The 20,567-nt window shown below is 34.5% G+C and overlaps 1 protein-coding gene and 1 long non-coding RNA gene across 6 annotated transcripts in view; both read left to right on the top strand.

Annotated features, from left to right (window-relative positions):
- NEGR1 (neuronal growth regulator 1) overlaps positions 1–20,567 on the top strand; it is a 779,356-nt gene that overhangs the window by 181,545 nt on the left and 577,244 nt on the right. The window lies entirely within an intron of this gene.
- LOC116668080 lies at positions 1,426–19,583 on the top strand. Its single transcript, XR_004325160.1, has 3 exons — positions 1,426–1,436; positions 2,296–2,298; positions 16,795–19,583. It is a non-coding gene; the product is annotated as an uncharacterized LOC116668080 (long non-coding RNA).

Genomic DNA, 20,567 nt, shown 5'->3' with positions numbered 1-20,567 from the left:
GAGATATATGTAAATTAGCATTGATGTGATGTTGTAGAGTTGCTTAGAAAGTGGAAAAAAAAAAAGGAAAATCTGATTATCAGGCAACTATCACTCAAAAATCACTTAAGAGGTATATTCTTAAATTAACTAATGAGTATTAGGAATGCTGAAATTATTGTCATTTTTAACTTAAATTTGTATTATTTTAGTTATAGACGTGAACATTATATATAACACTAATTTAATTTTGGAATATATATATGTTAAATGTAACCTTTGACATATATCTATTAAGTATACTCATATGTTCATGATCTATATAATTAGTATCATTAACTTATTCCAATTTTTATGCACTGCCGTAACATTATTAACAATTTGAACTAATGGTATATTCAAAAAAAGAGTTGTAGCTTGAAAGGGTAATAAAATTAGAATTAATATTATATAAAAACATGAGTGTATTTGATAATAAAATATTATATAGTTAAGTATTTGTATTCTTTTCATTTTAATTTATAGTGACAATTGGTGAATTTTCACAGTTTAAATAACTACATGTTCTTTCAACTGATATCAGTGGAACTTATGAATACATATCCAAAGGCAAAAATATAGGTCGATAGTTTTCAAGGTTATGTTTTTTATATGTGTGTGTGTATTTTTGTGTTCACATGCTTTCTAAGGAACCATGCTTGAATTTTAATGAGATTTTTAGCTCAAAGGTAAAAGACTGAAAGAAATCAGTGATACTCCGATTACTTTCAGTCATTTTGTGACTTTGTAATAAAGTGAACTCACTGAGATGTTGCAGTGCTACGGACACTTTCTGGTTTTCATGTTTGCATAGCAGTGGATTGTCTTGGGCATCTCTGCTGTATCTGATTTTTGCAAAGACTTAGATAACTCTTTGGGTTAAATTAGGAGTAATAATTTAGTACTCTAAGTTGATCAAGGATGAAAAAACAGGCTGTCTAATGGACGGGGATGCCAGAATCACACTCTTTTGAATCAACACATTGTTAGTTCCAAGCTAATGTACCAGGAATATGCATCTTTTCAGCAGGGCAGTCATTAGTTGTTCCACATATCCACTGTGTTCTGATTATTTGTAATTATTTACTACACTGTAATACAGAAAGTCTGTAGAAAGAAACTTAAATCAATAGATGATTTATTCTAATTTCTAGGGACTGTCCATTGTTCGTTTCTAGTAATTTCACTTCCAATTCTTTGTGCTTGATTTGGGAAAGAACAGAGCTCTAAAAATAACTATTCAATAAGGGAGATTTACCCTGAGGTGGCAGGGTTTGAATATATTTTCTAACTTTTTAGTGGTGATTCTTCTGTGAAGAAAAGGAGAGTTTAAGTGATGAGACTCAGTTAACCTTAGACCTAGCTGCAAGCAGTAAAATTCCCTCTCCCCAGAACAGTGGCTTATTCTGTGCTATTCCGTCTCCCTCAACACATGGCTGACATCTCATTGTCCAGTGTGGCTGCTCTCATTGCAGACATCATATTTGTGTTCCATTAACAGAAAGGAGAAAAGGGTGTGAGAAAAGCACACACTTGCTTTTATTCATAGTTCCTGGAAGTTTCTGAAAGTTGAATACCAGTTCTCCTTTACCCCCATTGGCCAGACTTCGTTAAATGCCTACATTTAGTTGCTAGAGATCCTAGAACATGTGGATTATATTTCAAAGTTAAGAACTCAAAGTTCTTTTAGTGTAGAAAAGGAGGAAGCTGAGTATTGGTGGGGGGTGGACCAGCAGTTCCTTTCACAGGGTATTATCACTAGTGTCAAATTAAAAAAAAAAAAAAAAAGGCAAATCAGGACTTAGGCAAGGAGAGAGTTTATTCAAAAGGACTATTGCAAGAAGAGTGAAAGGCACTGTTGCAGTAGAGGGATGGGGACTTCTGCTGTATACTCCAACCATGAGATTTACAAGCAGCTCAAAAGTTAGGCAGAAAAGGGATTTTCTTTACTAGGGAAGAGACAACAAAGCTAGAAAGAAAAGCAGGGTTGGGTCAAGTGGAATAAAGGAAGATGGTGTGATAGGAGGGCAGATCAGAGAATGTTTTACCCTGGGATCAGCCTCTTCTCTGGAATTTTATGATGGCTAAGATTGAGGGTAGCCCAGAGTCCAGCAGTCTGGGGGAAAGTTTGGTTAGCGAGAATTCTGTTGTTCAGTGAAGACAAAACAGTTTATCTAATCATGAATGAAGCAAAGAATGAGAATTTGAGGTCTGTCTGGCCTTGCTGTATATAGACAAGGGAGTATCCATGAGCCTTTTCTAAGCCATATAGTGTAGGATGTTTCTTTGCATAAGTTTTTTTCTGGAACACAAAAGGGTGTGTGTGGGGGGGCGGTATTTGACCTTTGCTCTTTCCTAGTATCACAGGGCTTGGGTAAACAGACATTGTCACTGGAATGAGAATAAAGGTGGGTCTAATTTCTAAATTTACTGGCTTAGAATAGATTGGATCTTCACGGTGATAATGGGTAGTCACTGCCACTACGTTAGTTAATCTCATCATGCTGAAGCCACTGGTTCAGTCAGTGCTTATGGGGTACACTGGTATGGATTGTGTCCTGAAGGGGGCAGTTTTTCACTCATGAAGCTGAGGGGCTGATCCTCAGACAGAGAAACTAGATTTTCAAAGGCAGAACTTGGGAACTGTTTGTTTGTTTATTCATTTATTTAACTTTTTGACTCACTCTTTTGAGTCTGGCCAATCAGTTTAGACTTTAATCTTCAGTAAAATTTAAAGATAGTCTCTGACTATGTAGGCAGGTGGGGGTTTAGGCCAAACATGCTTGAATGAGCTTATTTTGATACTAAACGATCCAGTGGCGTATTGCTTTCTCTGCATATGTCTTTTTTGTTGTTGTTACTTCCAAACCTAATAAATTTTAAAATGTAGAAATCATTTCTCAAATGTAAGATTTCAGTGGTGTAATAAAGAGGCTACCATGGTGGTAATCACAGTAATTTGGATAGAATTTAGGCTGTGATGTGAAGTTGCTCTTCTGAACTGCAGGATACCTCTGCTCTGTCGTTAATGTTGATGTGATGGGTTATGGGTGAAAAGTCAGCTGCTTTTCTTGAGAATGATATTTTATTCATGGAGCCTTAGCCAAAGAATATTGAGTACAAGTACGGGCCCAATTAATATGTTTTTAACCAATTGAAAAATGAAACAGAACACTAAAGTAAATGGAGTTCAAAATTACTAACATGATCTAGATTGAAAGACAGTTTAGTGTAAGTCACATAGGCTTGTTAACACCTTACCTCCTTGGAACATTATTCATGGATTTGGGTGGAGGAGGATGGAGTAAGAGATAAAATCATCCATTTTCAGAAGCTTTAATAAACAAGATAACACAGAATCAGAAAATGTGTACCGATAGCTGTGGTTGACCAAGTCACTCATTCTAGCTCCTGTCTATAGTTAGAAGGGCCATGGTTCTGCCTTTGTATCACACAGCCCCAGAACTCTGCTGTAGTTACCTTGCTGTCTTGTACGAAGTGACATGGATGGATCATCTGATACATTTTTTGACTAAGACCTGGGAATAAGCGATCTGTCCAAAAAGCCCTGGTTCCTTCTAGGAAGAAATTCAATTTAGAGATTACAATAGGATACAAGGGGAGGGTTTCATCTTATGACTTAATTTCTCCTAGTTCATTTTAAGTGTTTATGAGTGAATGATTCATATGGCTTATATTTTTCTTATACAGACTGATTTTCTTTTAAATTATATAGCCATTTAAACAAACAAAATAGTGGCCATAATACGTCAGACACATAACTCAAGAATTAACAAATGTTAATATTTGTCTTCTTTGCTTTATGTCCTATAGATAAAGATATGTACAAAAATAACTAGCTAGAAGTTGGTGTGAATCATATATAATACAGTCTGTGTGGGTGTGTTTTATATTTAAAATGTAGAGAGAGAGTGTGAGGAAGTGTGCATATTTTCTCAACTTGCTTTTTTAGTCAAGATGCTGTTTTTGAGATTTCCCCATGTTAATATGAAGATGTGGCTTGATTGCTGTATAATATTATACTGAATGAATAAACCACAGGTTGTCTGTTCTCTGACTGAAAGACTATTAGGGTTGTACCATTTTCCTCTCATTTACAATACCGTGTCAAGTCATTCCATCCCGTGTCCCCGCGTACTCTTCTACAAGATTTCCTTTAGGGTAGATATCTACAAGTGAAATTAACAAGTGTTAATGGAATTTCCTCTCCAAATTGGCTGCACAAACTTAACTTTTACCATTATCAATGTTTCCATTACCTCAAGTTCTTATTATTACTTAGAATGATAAGCTATTACTATCTGTGGAGTAATAACTTTTTTATTTGTATTTTCCTGATTACCAGTAAAGTTCTGCAGTTTTTCAGAAGTCTATTTGAGTTTTTTTATCATCTTTATATCATTTGACGGTTATATGGCTAGTTAGGTTTTCTTTTTGGTAGCTTATTTTATCTTGAATGTTGTCTAATTAATCTAAATTTTAGAGCTATTTGCGTAAAGTAGTTCCAACAGTTGTTTATGATTTTAAGTATGGCTATTGTTTTATGTATTTATGTTTTACCTTTCAGTGGATATTTATTTTGCCTTTTCTATTTTTCTCTCAGTTTTATTGAGATGTAAGTAACAAGATATTGTGTAAGTTCAAAGTGTACAATGTGATGATTTGATACACATATATATTGCAAAATGATTACTACAATGTTTGTTAACATTATACATCATTTTACATAAGTACAGGTGTTTTTTTTGTTTGTTTTCTTGTGGTTTGTTTATTTTTGTGTGTGTGTGATAACATTTAAGACCTATTTCCTTAGTAATTTTCAAGAATGCGATACAGTTGACCCTTGAACAACACAGGTTTGAACTGTGCAGGTCCACTTACTTACATGTAGATTTTTTTCAATAATAGTACTACAGGATCTTCAGTTAGTTGACTGGTAGATACCAGACCTCAGATGTGGAAGGCCTACTGTAAAGTTACTACTTAGATTTTCCATTGTGTGGACAGTTGGCTCCCCTAACCCCTGAGTTGTTCAAGGTCAGCTGTAAAGTGTTGTTAGCTATAGTTGCCATGCTGAGTATTAGACCCTCAGAACATACTAATCTTCTAACTGGAATTTTGTACCCCTGGACGACATCTCTGAATTTCCTCCACTCCCCAGACCCTGGCAAGTACATTCTACACTGTTTCTATGAATTTGACTCTTTTGGGGTTCCACATTTAAGAGAGATCATACAGTATTGTCTTTAACTTATTTCACTTAGCATAATGCCCTCAGGGTCCATTCATGTTGTCACAGATGGCAGAATTTTTTTGTTTTATGGCTGAATAATATTCCATTGTGTGTGTATGTATGTGTAAATACTACATTTTATTAATTTATTCATCCATCAATGGATACTTAAGTTGTTTCCGTGTCCTGGGTGTTATAAATAATGTTGCAGTAAACATGGGAGATTTCTCTTTGAGGTAGTAATTTAATTTCCTTCATGTATATACCCAGATGTAGGATTGCTGGATCATATGGTAGTTTTATTTTTAATTCTCAAGGCAGCTCCATATTGTTTTCCATAGGGTCTGTACCAATATACATTCCCGCTAACAGTGCACAAGGGCTTCCTTTTCTCCACAACCTTGCCAACACTTGTTCTCTTTTGTCTTTGTGATGATAGCAATTTTAACAGATGTGAGGTGAGATCTCATTGTGATTTGGATTTGCATTTGCCTGATGATTAGTGATGTTGAGCATCTTTCCATGTACCTGTTGGTCATCTGGATGTCTTCTTGGAAAAAAATGTCTATGCAGGTCCTCTGCCTTTTATTTACTTTTTTGCTATTGAGTTACATGAGTTATATATACATATATATTTTTTGATGTTAACTCATTATCTGATTATGGTTTGCAAGTATTTCCTCCCGTTCTGTAGGTTGCCACTTCATTTTGTTGACCTTTTGCTGCAGTCATGTTGATTTTTGCTTTTGCCGTTGGTGTTATATCAAAAAAAAAATAATTGCCAAGACTAATGTCAAGGAGCTTTTTCCCTATGTTTTTTTCTAGGAGTTTTCTGATCTAGGATTGACCTTCTCTGTTTTCTTGATTAGTCTTACAAATTTCATTATACCAATTTTATTAGTCTTTCTTAACAAACAGCTTTTGCCTTGTTTTACTTATGTTGTTTGATTTAATTTTTATTACAATTTATTAACTGTAATAATCCCCATTAAAAGATGAACACCCTGGAGTTCAGAGAGTTTGAGTTTTCATATACACACACACACACACAGGAAAAGTGTTAAATCCTGGCTTAAACCCAAGTACTATATTCTGACTCTACTCTTAGTTTTTTAACCCCTTTTTCAGTAATGAGGAACTGACAGTCTTGTTCATACAGTTTACAGAAACATGAATTAATACATAGAAGAGGAATTCTGTATAGAACATACCCAGGCACATTTCCACTTTCCAGTGTGTTGACAAATGGACTTCCTAAGGATCAACCAAAATATATTTTTCCATAGCAGCAGGCATAACTTTAGCTTCTGTTGAAAGGACCTGGGCAGTCATCTGTAGCATTCATTCATCCAGATGGTCAGCACCATAAAAATTTGGACAAAAATTAGGATATGCAGATGAGCTGTAGATGCTTCACAGCTTGACACTGCTGAAATGATTTTTTTTTTTTAATGTGTCTAAAATCTCAGGGTCTTTCTTATTTTGAAACAGAGAGAGAAGCCATTGTTGGCATATTAATTGTTTTAATTTCAGTACACACTTAACCATCACATTGTGTAATATTTAGAGACAGTTACTTGAAGCTTTTTGTAACTTGGAATATAGAGAAAGTAGTCTCCCTCATCAGACTGACTTTCCCATACAATAGTGTAGATAGCGTGCTTTTCAGCATAACAGAGAGAAAGCAAACTTCTTTGACGAATTCAGCAAAGCTGTACCACTTCTTTGCTACCTAGATAATTTTTCAACTTCAATTATAATATGATAGGTTTCTAATTTGTAAAAATAAAATATATGCTAGGCTTCATTGCATCTATTTGGTAGCTTGAACTATTGTAATGTTTCAAAAATATCTAAAGTTGTTTAATTTACAGAGAAAAAAATGCCGACTCATTTTATTACATGGTTCAGTGTCATATCTGTTGGGGATAAAATTAATTAAAGCTATAATATTTTAAGCTCAAGATTGTCCACATTTATGTACTTAAAGTTGAATTCAAAAACGTCGAGTGAAATGTGTACTCTATATGTCTGACTGAAAGAATTCCCACATGTGTAAATGAGAAACATTAGGAAGGAAAAAAAGAGACTTGTTTCAAATGATAAAACCATCAATTCAGAATAATATATATTATTGTAAGGCCAAAAATGGAGAATGCATTATTTTTTGAGTTGTACAGTGTGAGAATGATAATCTGTCTTTTGTAAATACCTTGCTGTAGCAAAGGCTTATTTGAAAATATAGAGTGAAGTAAAAATAAATAAAATCTATTCCTATTCACAATTTTGAATAGGTATTATGGGAGTTCACCATACCATTCTCAAATAACAAAAGAGAACTTTAGACTTTCCTTATGTTGAAAAGCTGGTGGCCTTGCAATGCCATAGGGGTGGGAGCACAGGAGACATTTCTTTTCACCGTCAAGACCTAGTGGGAAGAATGACAGAGAATGTCTTCTAGAACCTGGCACAGCAGTGGACGGAGATTGACTTTTTTTCGTTCCCAAGAATATATGTATACATTTACACATAAAAAAAAGATGGTAAAGGATAATGTTAATAATACTATAATTAAATTATATAAATTTATCTGAGGCATCCTGGAAGTCTAACAGTTATTTTATAGCAATTTTTATATGGTAAACTGTATCTTTTTTTTAGGCTGTATTCCCTGTATTGTACAGCACATCCTTGAGCCTATTTTACACCCAATACTTTGTGCCTCCCACTCTCCCACGCCTTTATTGCCCCTCCCCCAGTCTCTCTCCACTGGTAACCACTCGATAGTTCTCTATATCTGTGAGTCTCTTTCTTTTTTGTTATATACACTAGTTTGTTGTATTTTTTTAGATTCAACATGTAAGTGATATCATACAATATTTGTCTTTCTTGGTCATGGGTAATGCCTTCCAAGTCCATCCATGTTGCTGCAAATGATATTGTTTCATTCTTTTTTATGACTGAGTAGTAGTCCATTGTGTATATATACCACATCTTTATCCATTCATCTTTCTAGTTGACACTTAGGTTGCTTCTATATCTTAGCTGCAAGAAAGATCTCCACATAATTGCGTAGGAAAGAAAAAAATAAAAAAATGTAAATAATGCTGCTGTGAACATTGAGGTGCATGTATCTTTTTGAATTAGTGTTTTTGTTTTTTTGGAGGGGAGTATATACCCAGGAGTGGAATTGTTGGGTCATATGATAGTTCTAGTTTTAGTTTTTTGATAAACTGTATCTTGAGTCACAATCAACTGACCAGCAAATAAACTTTAGGGGTATAAACATAGCCATTCATAAATTTATCAGACCCATTCAATCTATTATTTTCACTTTCATCATTTTTGGAACTCGTACCGTATTTGTTATATCTAAGATGTTCTCTATTTTAAGACATTATTTTTATATCCCTATGAAAGAGAAAAAATGACCTATTAATTCTAAATTCAATTCTAATTTCAGGGGTGATTAAATGTTAAAAAGCACATCTTAGTATTGGAGAAATATGATATTGTCTTAATATGCTTCTTCTTGTGTTTAATCTTCCATATTTCAATCTCAAATTTTTAAACTTCTGTATTCCATTATTAAATACTACTTGTCATTCTTTTATATTAGTTTGTCTCTTTTGTGGTTCAGTGTTGTATAAAATCTGCAGATAGTCCATGATGTTCCATTGTGCTTTTTCATGTCATTTCTTATTTTGTAAAATAAAATAGTGCATGCTATTAACAACAGCTGTATTGCTATTTATTAACAATATTAGGAAATGTTGCTATTAATTAGCAGTATTGAGCTCAGATCTATGCATTTGAGAACAAGATGGGTAAAGACCTCTGAAGTGGAAAACACCAAATAAAGATTCTCAGCCTTTGTTTGACCCAGAAAGCCCAAATCCAGGGCCTGCGGAAGCTAGATCAAACCCATTATTTTTTCTCAGTTTTTATTCTGAGGGAAGAATTATATGAAACATAACTGGTTTTATTTCTCTAGCATTTTGTTTGTGAAATTGTTCTCCCAAGTGATTGATGTAACTCTGTGTGCAGATAATCTTACTTGTGAATTGCATATTGTATCATTTTTAAACACTATTAGCATGAATATATTAAGAGCTGTATCCTGGTGTAAGAAACCATTTCTTACTTAATCTTCTGTGTTTCAGTCACCATTCTAGGTGTTGGAAATTCAGTGATGGTTAAGAGAGCTCTGGTCCTTAAAGTGTTCAAATATTTGGAGATAGAGACAATTTATTCTACTTAGAATTCAATATGTTAAAGGTATATCTGAGAGATGTACAAAAAAAAAAAACCCAAATACAGTGTGATTGCAGAAGATATAATAGACTGTTATGTTGGGTGTCTTACATAAGGGAGTTACATTAGTGCTGGATTTTAGGAAAGAAATAGAAACTTGTTGTATATGGAAGGAGGAAAGTCTCTTTCAATGTTAAGTAACTGAGGTTAGTGAAAGCAGAATATATTCATATGAAGGGGTTTGCTCCAAATGTTCTTGGAAGGAACGGACAAGAGTATAAGACAGGTTGAGGAGTTTGGACTTTATTCTAAAATCCGTGAAAACCATCAAAAGTTCTGTAAGTAAGAGAGAAAGCATGGTGCTTAAATTTGTTTCAGAAAGCTTGCAGCCCAGAGGAAACTTGGGAGTGTAAATTGGAGAGTAAAGACACTGATGTCAAGGAGACCATTAAAACACTGGCTGTAGAGAGAAGATTAGGGTTTCTAACTGAGGAAATAATTGTGAAAATAGCAAAAGACGTTTTGAAAGATGTTTCAATGGTAGATTCAAAAGGAATAGGAGCCCAATGGGACATTGTACCGAAGTGGGGTAAGAGAGAGAGGAGAATCAAGAGTGGCACTAAGGTTTTGTCTTGAGTTGAGGAAGAATACTTTATCAGGAGTCATCACAGGCAGCAGGTGTACACAGACAAACTCTCACAGGGATGCTGAGAAGTTTGCCAAAAGAACAGCTATTGCAGGTTTTTGGGTTTTTTTGGCCTGGACGATATTGATTTACAGTCTTAGATTATTGACATCTAAAATACAATTATTGAAAGAAAAGTTTATGTGTACTGAATTAATTTGGATTAGTTGTTTCCAGTAGTATTGCCATGAAAACTAGTATGTTATTGGGCTGGAATATGTATACAATGACGTGTATTTATCTTTCATAGAAATTTTGGAAGAAAAGTTGTAGCACCAGAAGAGAGTACTGTTCATCTCTTATTCAATGAACTAGAAAAGTCCTAGGTTCTGCTGTCTAGTTGTTAACAAAAAACAATGTTCTACTTATTCTTGTAAGACGACATAGGTGGAATGTAAAACAGTGACTGGTTGGGTTTTGAGGTTGTAGTTCTTAGAGATTGCGTAGGTGGACAAGTTGACATGAAATGAAAGGAGGCATTTCACAAAGTGGATATGCCATAAACTTTTACATCGACTCTCTTTGTTATTAACAAATATAACTTGCTTTTTGAGAGACCTTAATTTTTAAGATTGTTTAATATTCTTAATACATAGAAAGTAACAAAGTTAAGCAATTAACATGTAGTTGGATAGGTTTATATGATGAGTTATGTATTGCCCATTTTATCGTAGGGCTTTGGGTTACCACTGTCAGTGTTCATATACATAGCATTAGTCTAGGCTTTTATGTTGTACTGCCATAGAATTTAATATAAAATAACACATTTTATTATTTTATCCAAATATTTAGATGTTGGTTTTAGAATGCATACATTTTTATGACTCCACAAATACAGCTATTTTTTTTATCATATCCAAACTCTGCTCCATGAAGCAATAATATTGAAGCATAGGAAGTTACAATATTAAACATGAAAACTTTCTTAATCAAGTCACCACTGATATCTAATGTTGACACAACTTCAAATGAGAATCCTATGTCTCTTTTGGGAAAAGAGAGAACAAGTACAAGAAACATAGCCATTAGGAGAGAAATTTCAATTTTGCAAGTGCAAGAAAGAAGCATTAAGCTATAATTAAAAAGAAGTTATTGGAGACCTCTAGAAAGCTTGAAGCCAATTTAATTAATGCAACCAATCTACTTTTCTTTGTACACTATTAAAAAAATCAGTAATCTGAGGATGAACTTTCCAAAATTAAATTTAAAAGCTAAATAAAATTTTATTTTTCAAGGAATTAAAATAATCTTAAAATTATCCTGGGTTATAGATGATCATATAAATGAATCATCACATCACTAACAAAAGTCATATGTGGCCATGTTAAAAATTAGTACAATCTGTTTTAATAGAACCAAAATTAAAGGCAAATATTTGAAATCATCTTCTGAGATTTGAAATGCCATAAAGAAAGAGAATTACATTGTCAAAACTGCTATTATCATGTGATTCTAAAAGGCCTAGATCATTAGCATACCACAGGTATTCTAGTGTGCAGGATCAGTGGAGGATTCAGATGTCCTTTCTAGGGCAGTTTTTGTTCACATAATAGAACTCAATTACAAATACAACATTAATTTATTTTCATAGGACACCATTCCCTTTGCACTACAGAGTGTTATTTCAGTGGGAAATACTTGGAAGGAATATTGACTAAAGAGAGAAAGAAAAAAAGAAAGAAAGATTGTGTGTGTGTATGGGGGAGATGGATAGAAGAGGACAGTCATTTGGCACCTCACAGACATAGACTTATGACCTGTCTACACACTATGATCTAAACTATTTAATCAAAGTTTCTTCTTATAACAAACAAATAGTTCAGACACTTAAATTGACTCAAAAGATACATAATGAGGGGAAATTATTTTAACTTAATTATTCAATTATTAATTAAAATCTGAAGATTCCTCTGTTAGCCAAGATATAAATTGTAAACATGATTTATCTTCATCTAAGGAAACCAATCATTTTTCTAAGTGTAGGTTAACTAATATATTACTAGTTTAATATATCTTTAGATTTTCTTCCTATTAAGTCTATATAATATTGACAATAGCCATATGTTTTGTTAAATTTGATTAAGTATTTAGATATCACTATATGCTTATATTTAATAAATTCCTCAAATGTAATTCCAAGCTGGTGTTTGGAGACAAGAGTCATTTAATAAAATAATTATATAACTGCTAACAATAACTAACAATAGTTAGTAATTCAGGCAAAATATTTTCAATCTGCTTACACAAGGACTCCCTTCTATTAAAACAGCTTTTGACTATAAAAAGTCATATTTACTTCAAGAAGTTGTGTGCAACACTTTTAAAGCATTGAAATCAAATTACCCATACTGAAATCCATGAAGTGCTCTTTTTTTCATTCTCTTACTGATCCTTGTATCCATCCACATGTTGCAGGGTACTAAACAACAGTAGATGAACTGCTAGTGATATTTTGTGAGGTTACTAAAAAGACGTGATCCAGTGGTAGTGCTAGTTTTCCTATGCAGTGTGGTGCTCAAGAAAATCTTGTCCATAAGCATTTCACAGCTTAATGCCAAAGCCTATCCATAAAATATGAAGGAACTTTAGTACATTCCTGTAGGAAAGTGTCCATTAAATATTTCATAATGAATACAATATTCCATTAAAAATAGGCATTAAACACCATCCATTCAACCAAATTTAAAAATTGCCATTAGCCATTTATTCTCATGTCTTTAGTAGGATAAATCTGTTAAACACTTTATTTCAAATGATATATTTTAAAAACAGTTTGAGTTTTTCTCTTCCAGAACGCCACACCTATTCAGATCCACAAACGTGATATTATTATGCATCACTGACTATGTTTCTTGTTAGCGTGGACAACAAAATTGACAAACTAGAGCATAGATTAGGAAGATCACTCAGTGTAAAACTACAGTTCAAGCAGGATTTGGAGCAAGTAAATTGTCTGTAAATTATAGTACCTTATCTTCAAAGTTTTATAAATTGAATAAGTTGTACTCCTTAAAATTGGAGTAGACATCTAGTCAGTTTTTTCCTGTAGCAAGAAATGGTTATGGTGTTAAAATATGCATTTATCTTCTGTTTGGAGCTTGAGCTATGACAGGATGAATCTCATCTTTACATAAAATCAAAATGCATTTCACACTGTGAACTTTTTACGAACTAGTTTGAGCAGAACACTCATTAAGAGTAATGGAAATTGAACATATACAGATACTGTTACACCACAACAAAATTTAAATCTCTAGTGTACAGGATGTTACCAAGCATGAAAGATTCATGAGTTAAGTTGGGATCTTAAAATTAAAAGGTATATAATTTGGTTTACAAATCAAATTGATCTTTCCCATGTTTTCAGAACTTGCTATTTTGTCACCAAATGTTGCTACAACTAGAAAGGTAGTTCTTAACTGCTTTAACCAGGTGCAGTACATCTAGCATGAAATAAATGTAAGGTAAATGAATGCATGTGTGATCATTCTGGGAATTTATGGCAAAAATTTGAATGGGCGCTGTGAGGGCCTAAAATGCACCCTCTCCTGCTCTGGAAATGTTTCCCAGCATTCTATCTAGTTTTAAAATTCATTTTCAGACCTATTCTCCCACACCTGTTCTTTAGATACCAAATTTATGCTAGATTTTGGTGACTGTGTAGTCAGCTAGGGCTGTGTATTTAAAATACAGAAATTCATTGTCTCATAGTTCTGGAGGCTGGAAGTCCTAAGATTGAGGTGCCATCAGGGTTGGTCTCTCCTCTCCTCAGCCTGCAGACAGACACCATCTCACTCTGTCCTCTCGTGGCCTTTCTTTTGTGCATGCATGTCCCTGAGGCTTCCTTCTCTCTTTTTAGAAGGCCATTAGTCCTATTGGACTAGGGCCCCACCCTTAGAACTTCATTTAACCTTAATCACCACTTTAAAGGTGCTATCTCCAAATAGGGTCATGTTGGGGGTTAGGAATTCAACATAGGAATTTTGAAGTGAGAGGATTCAGCCCGTAACAGTCAATCGTTATTTATTCTTTCTCTTGTTACTCTGAAAGTTAAGATTTGGCCTCAGTTGCAAGCATTTATGGGTATTGGACTAATTCTGTATATTTAGACACTATTTTATGCAATTATTTTGCTGGTGGATAATATTTAAGTTGAAATGAATGTTAATGAGAAGCAGTTTAGTAGTTTCATTTAGTAGTTAATCCCATGGATCTAGGTCAGGCTGCCAGGATTTGGATCCCAACTCTACCACTTACTGGCTGGGCAAAGCTTGAGACCTTGAGAAAAGCTACTTAACCTCCCTGTGCCCAAGTCTTCTTCTTTGTGAAATTGGTATAAATAATGCTTTAAAAGTAATTCACAAAGTATTATTAAAGCTTCTGGCAAATAGCAAATGCCTTTAAGCATTAGCCATATATTAAGAATAGTTTCTCTATATCCTAATACTTACATTAAAATATATTTTGAAAAAAAAATATATATATATTTTGATTATTTTTTAAATGAAGGAGAATTTAAAAAAAATTTTTATTGCATGTTGGTAAAACGTATTGACTCTGGTGTCAAGCTGCCTTGGTTTGTACCCTGGTTCTATCACACTTTAACCTGATGTCCTCTGAGAAGTAATTTAACCTTTAAGCTTAACTTCGCTTATGGACAATATGACAATTAAGACTAGCACTTCATGGAGGGTGCTGTAAACTTTAAATGCAGGAATGTAGGTAAAACACTCAGTATTGCTAGGAACAAAATGAGAATGATTACTCATATTTTTCATTTATATAAATATTAATATAAAGATGAACACCCCTTATTTAATTTAACTGTTTACTCAGTGTTTGCTTCATGCATTGTTTTGTTTTGTTTTGTTTTTTTAATTCAAGCAAACCTGAATGATAGCCAAATTCCTCCTAAATGCCATTACTACAATTCAAGGTTTTCCTTCTACATTTTGGAACAGTTTTGAATAAGAACTTGGAGAAGGTGCTCAGTTCCCAAAGCTGTCTCTGCAGATTCATAGATTGTAGAAGTTTGGGTAGGTGACGTGGAATGCCAGGGTTTCATGTCAAAATTCGTGGAAAAGAAATGGTTAGGTAGCTGCCGTGTTCTCATGAAACAATTCCAAGTCACCCCATTTGTGGCCATTCACTAAATGATGGGTGCAGGAGAGGAAGAAATTCCAAGAAAATATAAATTTTAAGATGGAACTGGGTGATTAAACTCGGTCGACTGGCTTATTACAGTCCTTACAACTTTGCCCCCTCTTTGATCCAGAATTTATGTACCTTACCATTTATCCTTAGAAAGTAATAGGACAAGTGCACAAAATGTAAGTATGAAGATGTCCCATAAAAAAAATGAAAAAGTGGTTTGTAGTTGTGTGTGATCACACTTCTTTGTATGCTTGCTTTCACTGTGTATGTATATGGAAAACATACATGTCTATATCCATGCCTATAGACACCAAAATGGGGTTATCTGGGACGCTTGGAATTTGTTTTCCTCAGGTTGTTTGATATTTAGTGTTTGATCTACAATTCTATATGCAATCTAATAATAATTATTATTGTTATTGTTTTATTATATATATATAATATATATTATTATTATTATAAACCAGACCTGAAGTTGATAATAATTTATAACCTGAATTTATAGTCTGAAACACAACTAGTAAATGCCATGGCCCTAGACTGAATGATGTGCTCTTTCCGTTTCTTAGTTCACTGATTTGTTGAAAGAAAATAAGAAAACAGACCCCTATCTTGTAAGATTAGTGTAGCAATAATGCAGGATGAAAAAAATAAAAGTGCTTAGCAGTGCTGTAGGAACAATTTAAAAATCAGGTATTAGGGTCAGTGACAGTAATTAAAAATAATAATGATGCTGCTCATCCCAGATGATTAAAGGGTGCAGTGTCTATCTTGCTTTTTTTGTAAAGTGTATTCTTTAGAAGCATAGATCCCATTAAAAGCGCACTCTGGGCAGAAATTTAAACAAAATCCATCATAAATTGACAAGAATGACTGTATTTGGACACCGCTGATGAAAGAATGGGGCCAACGTAATGAAAACTGCGGTGCTCAGGACCACTGTGCTCTGGTTTGATCCCAGCTGGCCGAACCGCAGGAGCTTTTGCACAGACACTATCAACATATTGCTTGTTCAGTCAGAGTTTGTCTTGCTTCGGTTACTGGGGCACTGACAGAGCCAGCAGAGGTGAAGGAGCCCCCGCTCCTCCACATGCCTGGAGAGAGGATTACAGGGTATCTTTTCTTTAGGAACGTGCATCTGGTTTCTGTATTTGGAGGGCTTATTTTTAATAACTGAAGAGAAAAGAAGCAAAGTGCAAATGTTCTTTCTGAGAGACTGGCAAGGCAATACAGTTTGTGAAAAAGGCCTCTTCTTTCTTCAAAACAAATGACACAGACTTAATTACCCATCACTTCTCTGCATCCAACTTAAAGCCTTGTCCTCCTGGATAGCACAAATTTAAGTAAAACAAATAAACAAAAAGATGAATTTCCTCTTTTTCTTTTTCTTTTTTCTTTTTTTACTTTTGGCTTGATGTTAGACATTTAGATATTTCTTTTTGCTCCAATGTAGGAAAATTTATAAATGAATTGTTCTTTAAGCTGACACTGAATCTGTAAAGCCATCTCATCACTGGGCATTATTTTACAAGATGGTCACTGTCAAAAACTACATTAAACCTAACACATGGCAGAAGACATCTTGGAGGGAGGTTCTGTGGTTACAAGTCTTAGGAGGAGCATGGAGCCAGTGTAATCAATACTGAAATCTTGGCTTTGTAGCTGGTTACTGCACTGGCGGGTCGTATAGTTTTATGAGCTGCTAAAATCTACATTTTCAAGTCTACATAGTTACACTTATAATAGAAACCACACCCTAGTTTCATAGTGTGCTGGAAATAAAGTAGCTTTAGAATGTGTGAGACTTGGGTTCAGATTCAGGCTCTATCACTGACCGGTTATAACCTAGGACAAGTCAGTTAAATTATGTGAGTCCCAGACTCACATTAATAGTTTCACTCAGCTTATGTACTTGTGTGTGTCCTACTGAATAGAGAAAGAGGAATGGAGATGGAGGTAAAGTTTTCTGAAAAGTGGCCACCCTGTTTTAAAATAGTTATTAAGACCCTGGGGGCAGTCCCGGCTTCCTCTTCAGTGCGCGCTAATCTCGGGATAACCTACCCATTTGAGGTTTGACAGGCAGAGACCGCCACAGTCAGCTCAGATGATGTTAGCTCCTGCCCCAGGTGCTGGAGGGGCAGTGAGCTTACATTTCCTTTATCTCAGGAAGCTAACTGCCAGCAAGAGGCTACTGAGACAGGAGCAGAACTCCCCTTTTCTGACACGGGGAGTGAAAGACTATAGGAAGCTGCACATGTCTGTTGGGAGTTCATCAGTGTAGTCGCTAGGCAAAATGTGTGTGTCCCCAAAGTCCTGTGTCACCACTTTGTTTCATGCTCTATTTATATTTATTGAACTCATTCTGCATCTTCATGCTATTCTAGAAGTTAGGCTTTTAAAGATGAATGAGGAGAGTCGTTTTCCTCTCAGAAGAGAAAGACATAAACGCATGTAGGACCAGTTATAGCACCTAATAAATACTAATATGGAAAGTGGTCAGTGCTATCACAGACATACATAGTGAATATTATGGTATCACAGTATAGGGAGAGATTAATTCTGCCTGGAGGATTCTGGAAGTCTTCAAAGAATGAGTGATTTTGGAGCTGGAGTTGATAATTACAGAGGATTGGAAACTGGGGAACATTTTGTGGACAGAAGAAACAAAATAAATTAAGGTTGAGAGAAAAGTAAATTCATAATTCTTGAGAATACCCTTATATGCAGGCAGTAAGTATATTTTGTTTAGAGTTATAGTTCAAGAAGATAAATTTGGGACCCACTGAGGAAAGATGTTGAATATGTCCTGTGTAGCTTGGATTTTATTTCTGAAGCACTGGCATGCTAGCTATTCGAAAACTGTCATCAGGGAATGGCAGGGCTGAAACCATGTTATGGAAAATTATCTCCAGTATAGCAATGTGGGAAATAGCTGGGGTTAGGGATTGAGCTTGGAAGAGAATGCAGCCAAGGAGTCCATTGTAAGAAATTGCAAAATAATCTGAGAAAGGAACACAAGAGGACAGGCATTGTTCACAATTCAGTGGCAGAGTTGTACAGCTCTTCTTCATAGAATGTGATTTTATTGACTGTAGAACATTAAGAATCTCCATGAGGCAAGAAAATTTACACCAATAATAGAAACAACTTACGACAAGTTACTTGGATGAGCTTGAAATTTCTGTGTGAACCTTTATGAAAATTATGCTTTTAAGTTATTCTTCCTTCTTGTTCCAGGCATATATTGGTGAGTAAAAGTCTGCTCATTCAATCATATACTTAGTCTTCATTCAATAAGATCGTTATAGATTGTCTTCATGTGTTAGATACCATGCTAAGTGTAGGATATCGAATTGGGCACAACCTCTATCTGTGGGCAACTTACTGTTCAGTGACTGAAAACAAATGATGCTGTTTTTCAGAAGATATTATGATGTTCTGTGTTTCAAAATTCTATGTGTGGTATTTATGGGGAAAAAATTCCCATTAAACATCCAAAATAAATCAATTTTTTACATGTGATTTTAGGACAAAATTTCTCCATTACATTTTGAGGAAATAATTGCACACTGCTGGTAATGGAACAGATGACATTTTGCTAGACCATCCGTACAGTGAGAGGATCAGTTTGCTGTGTTCCTATATTCTAGATAATTATAACCACAGAAAGTAATTTTTACCTTTGTAGTTCAGTGTGGGAATGGAGGATGTTGATTTTCTTTCTTTCTTTTTTTTTTTATTCTTTTTTTATCTAACATAAATCCTCCCTACAAGGTAAAACTGGAGTGCCCACAATGGTTATCAGACGTTTCATTGGAGGTAAGGAAGTAGCTATGTCATAGATTCCAGTCCAGTGTGAGGAAATCCCAAGTGACTCTTTATTTCCCATTTTGAGACAGGGTATATTAACCCAACCAAACCTTAGCTCAACAGAAAATATAGTTTAGGAGAAGGTGAGCATTTGAGAATGTGCTATGGAAAATGTTTGGATAAGTTGCAACTGCTTTGTTGCTGAGAAAAAAATATATATATATACACACATGTATATGTGTGTGTGTGTGTGTGTGTGTATACACACACCTTTAAGGGACTATTTATCCATAAAGTAAATCAATTTTTCAAATTCAATTTTGTCAAAACGGCCCTGCTTAATGGCCAGGAGTCTGGAGTTTACCGAAAGGAATATAATGGATGACACGAATGTATCTATCTTAGTTAATTACATGGAAACTTTGGGAAACTGTCAACGTTTGTTGTTGATGTCCATCTCCTGCTGAGTGCTGTTCCAGTTGAACGTCGCAGAGTTTTATTTATCCTCAATTTTAAGAGTGTTCTGTAATCCCAGAGCTTATCATATTAACTCCTCCTCTAAACAAGGGCAGAGATGCAAATAAAGAGGTTATTAAAATTGGCTGTAAAAGACATAGATCTTTCATTAAAAGTTTCTAGACAAGCAAGAACACATAAGCTTAACTCAAGGAGATTAACATGGTTAGGTTAGAGGCTAATTGTGTTTTGCATCTGAAATGTAATAAAAGTTTGTACCCTTCGGGGGGAAATACAGCTAAGGTTCATCAATTTTTACCATCTTTAATTCTGCAAACCCTGGAAAACTAATTCAGAGCAGTAGTACAGCTAGTTAAAATGATAAATCTCTAATTAAACAAGGAGCTATCCTCTTAAATGAATAATCTGTATCTAGATCTCAGAGTGTCTTTGCGTATTTAACTGCGTGTGGGAGAAAAATCAAAGTAGATTTATGATTTTCAAGGTAGAGAGCTTGAGTTATTTTGGAAATGCTATTGATATGAGTGTAAATTATTAATACCATAATTTCCTAAAAGCAGGTTTTGTCACTTCATGAATATGAACTTTATGAAAATTTTATTATAATTTTTCCAGCCAATTACTTTGTCAGAGGACTGCAAGATGGATCCTTTAAAGCCTGAGTTTCTGTCTAAATCATGTGGAAATCTGAAATGCTTCAGGCCCTGTCATGGAAGGGAAACTGGTCTTATATGTGAAACAAAGATTGCAAGTCAAGCAGGAATGTTTTCTTTGTTTTCCAAATGTGACTTTTGCTGTTTGGTTTATGTTTGTAAAATATCCATTAGTAAAAATATGATTTAAGATTTAACATTCATGCCATATAAATGCATTAGAAGTACTTGATTTTGTAATTATTAAAGCACATTTATTAAA

This window comes from Camelus ferus, chromosome 13 (assembly GCF_009834535.1).
Source record: "Camelus ferus isolate YT-003-E chromosome 13, BCGSAC_Cfer_1.0, whole genome shotgun sequence".
Classification (NCBI taxonomy): domain Eukaryota; kingdom Metazoa; phylum Chordata; class Mammalia; order Artiodactyla; family Camelidae; genus Camelus; species Camelus ferus.
Note: the sequence above shows the minus strand (reverse complement) of the source record. Positions and strands in the feature narration are given on the sequence as shown.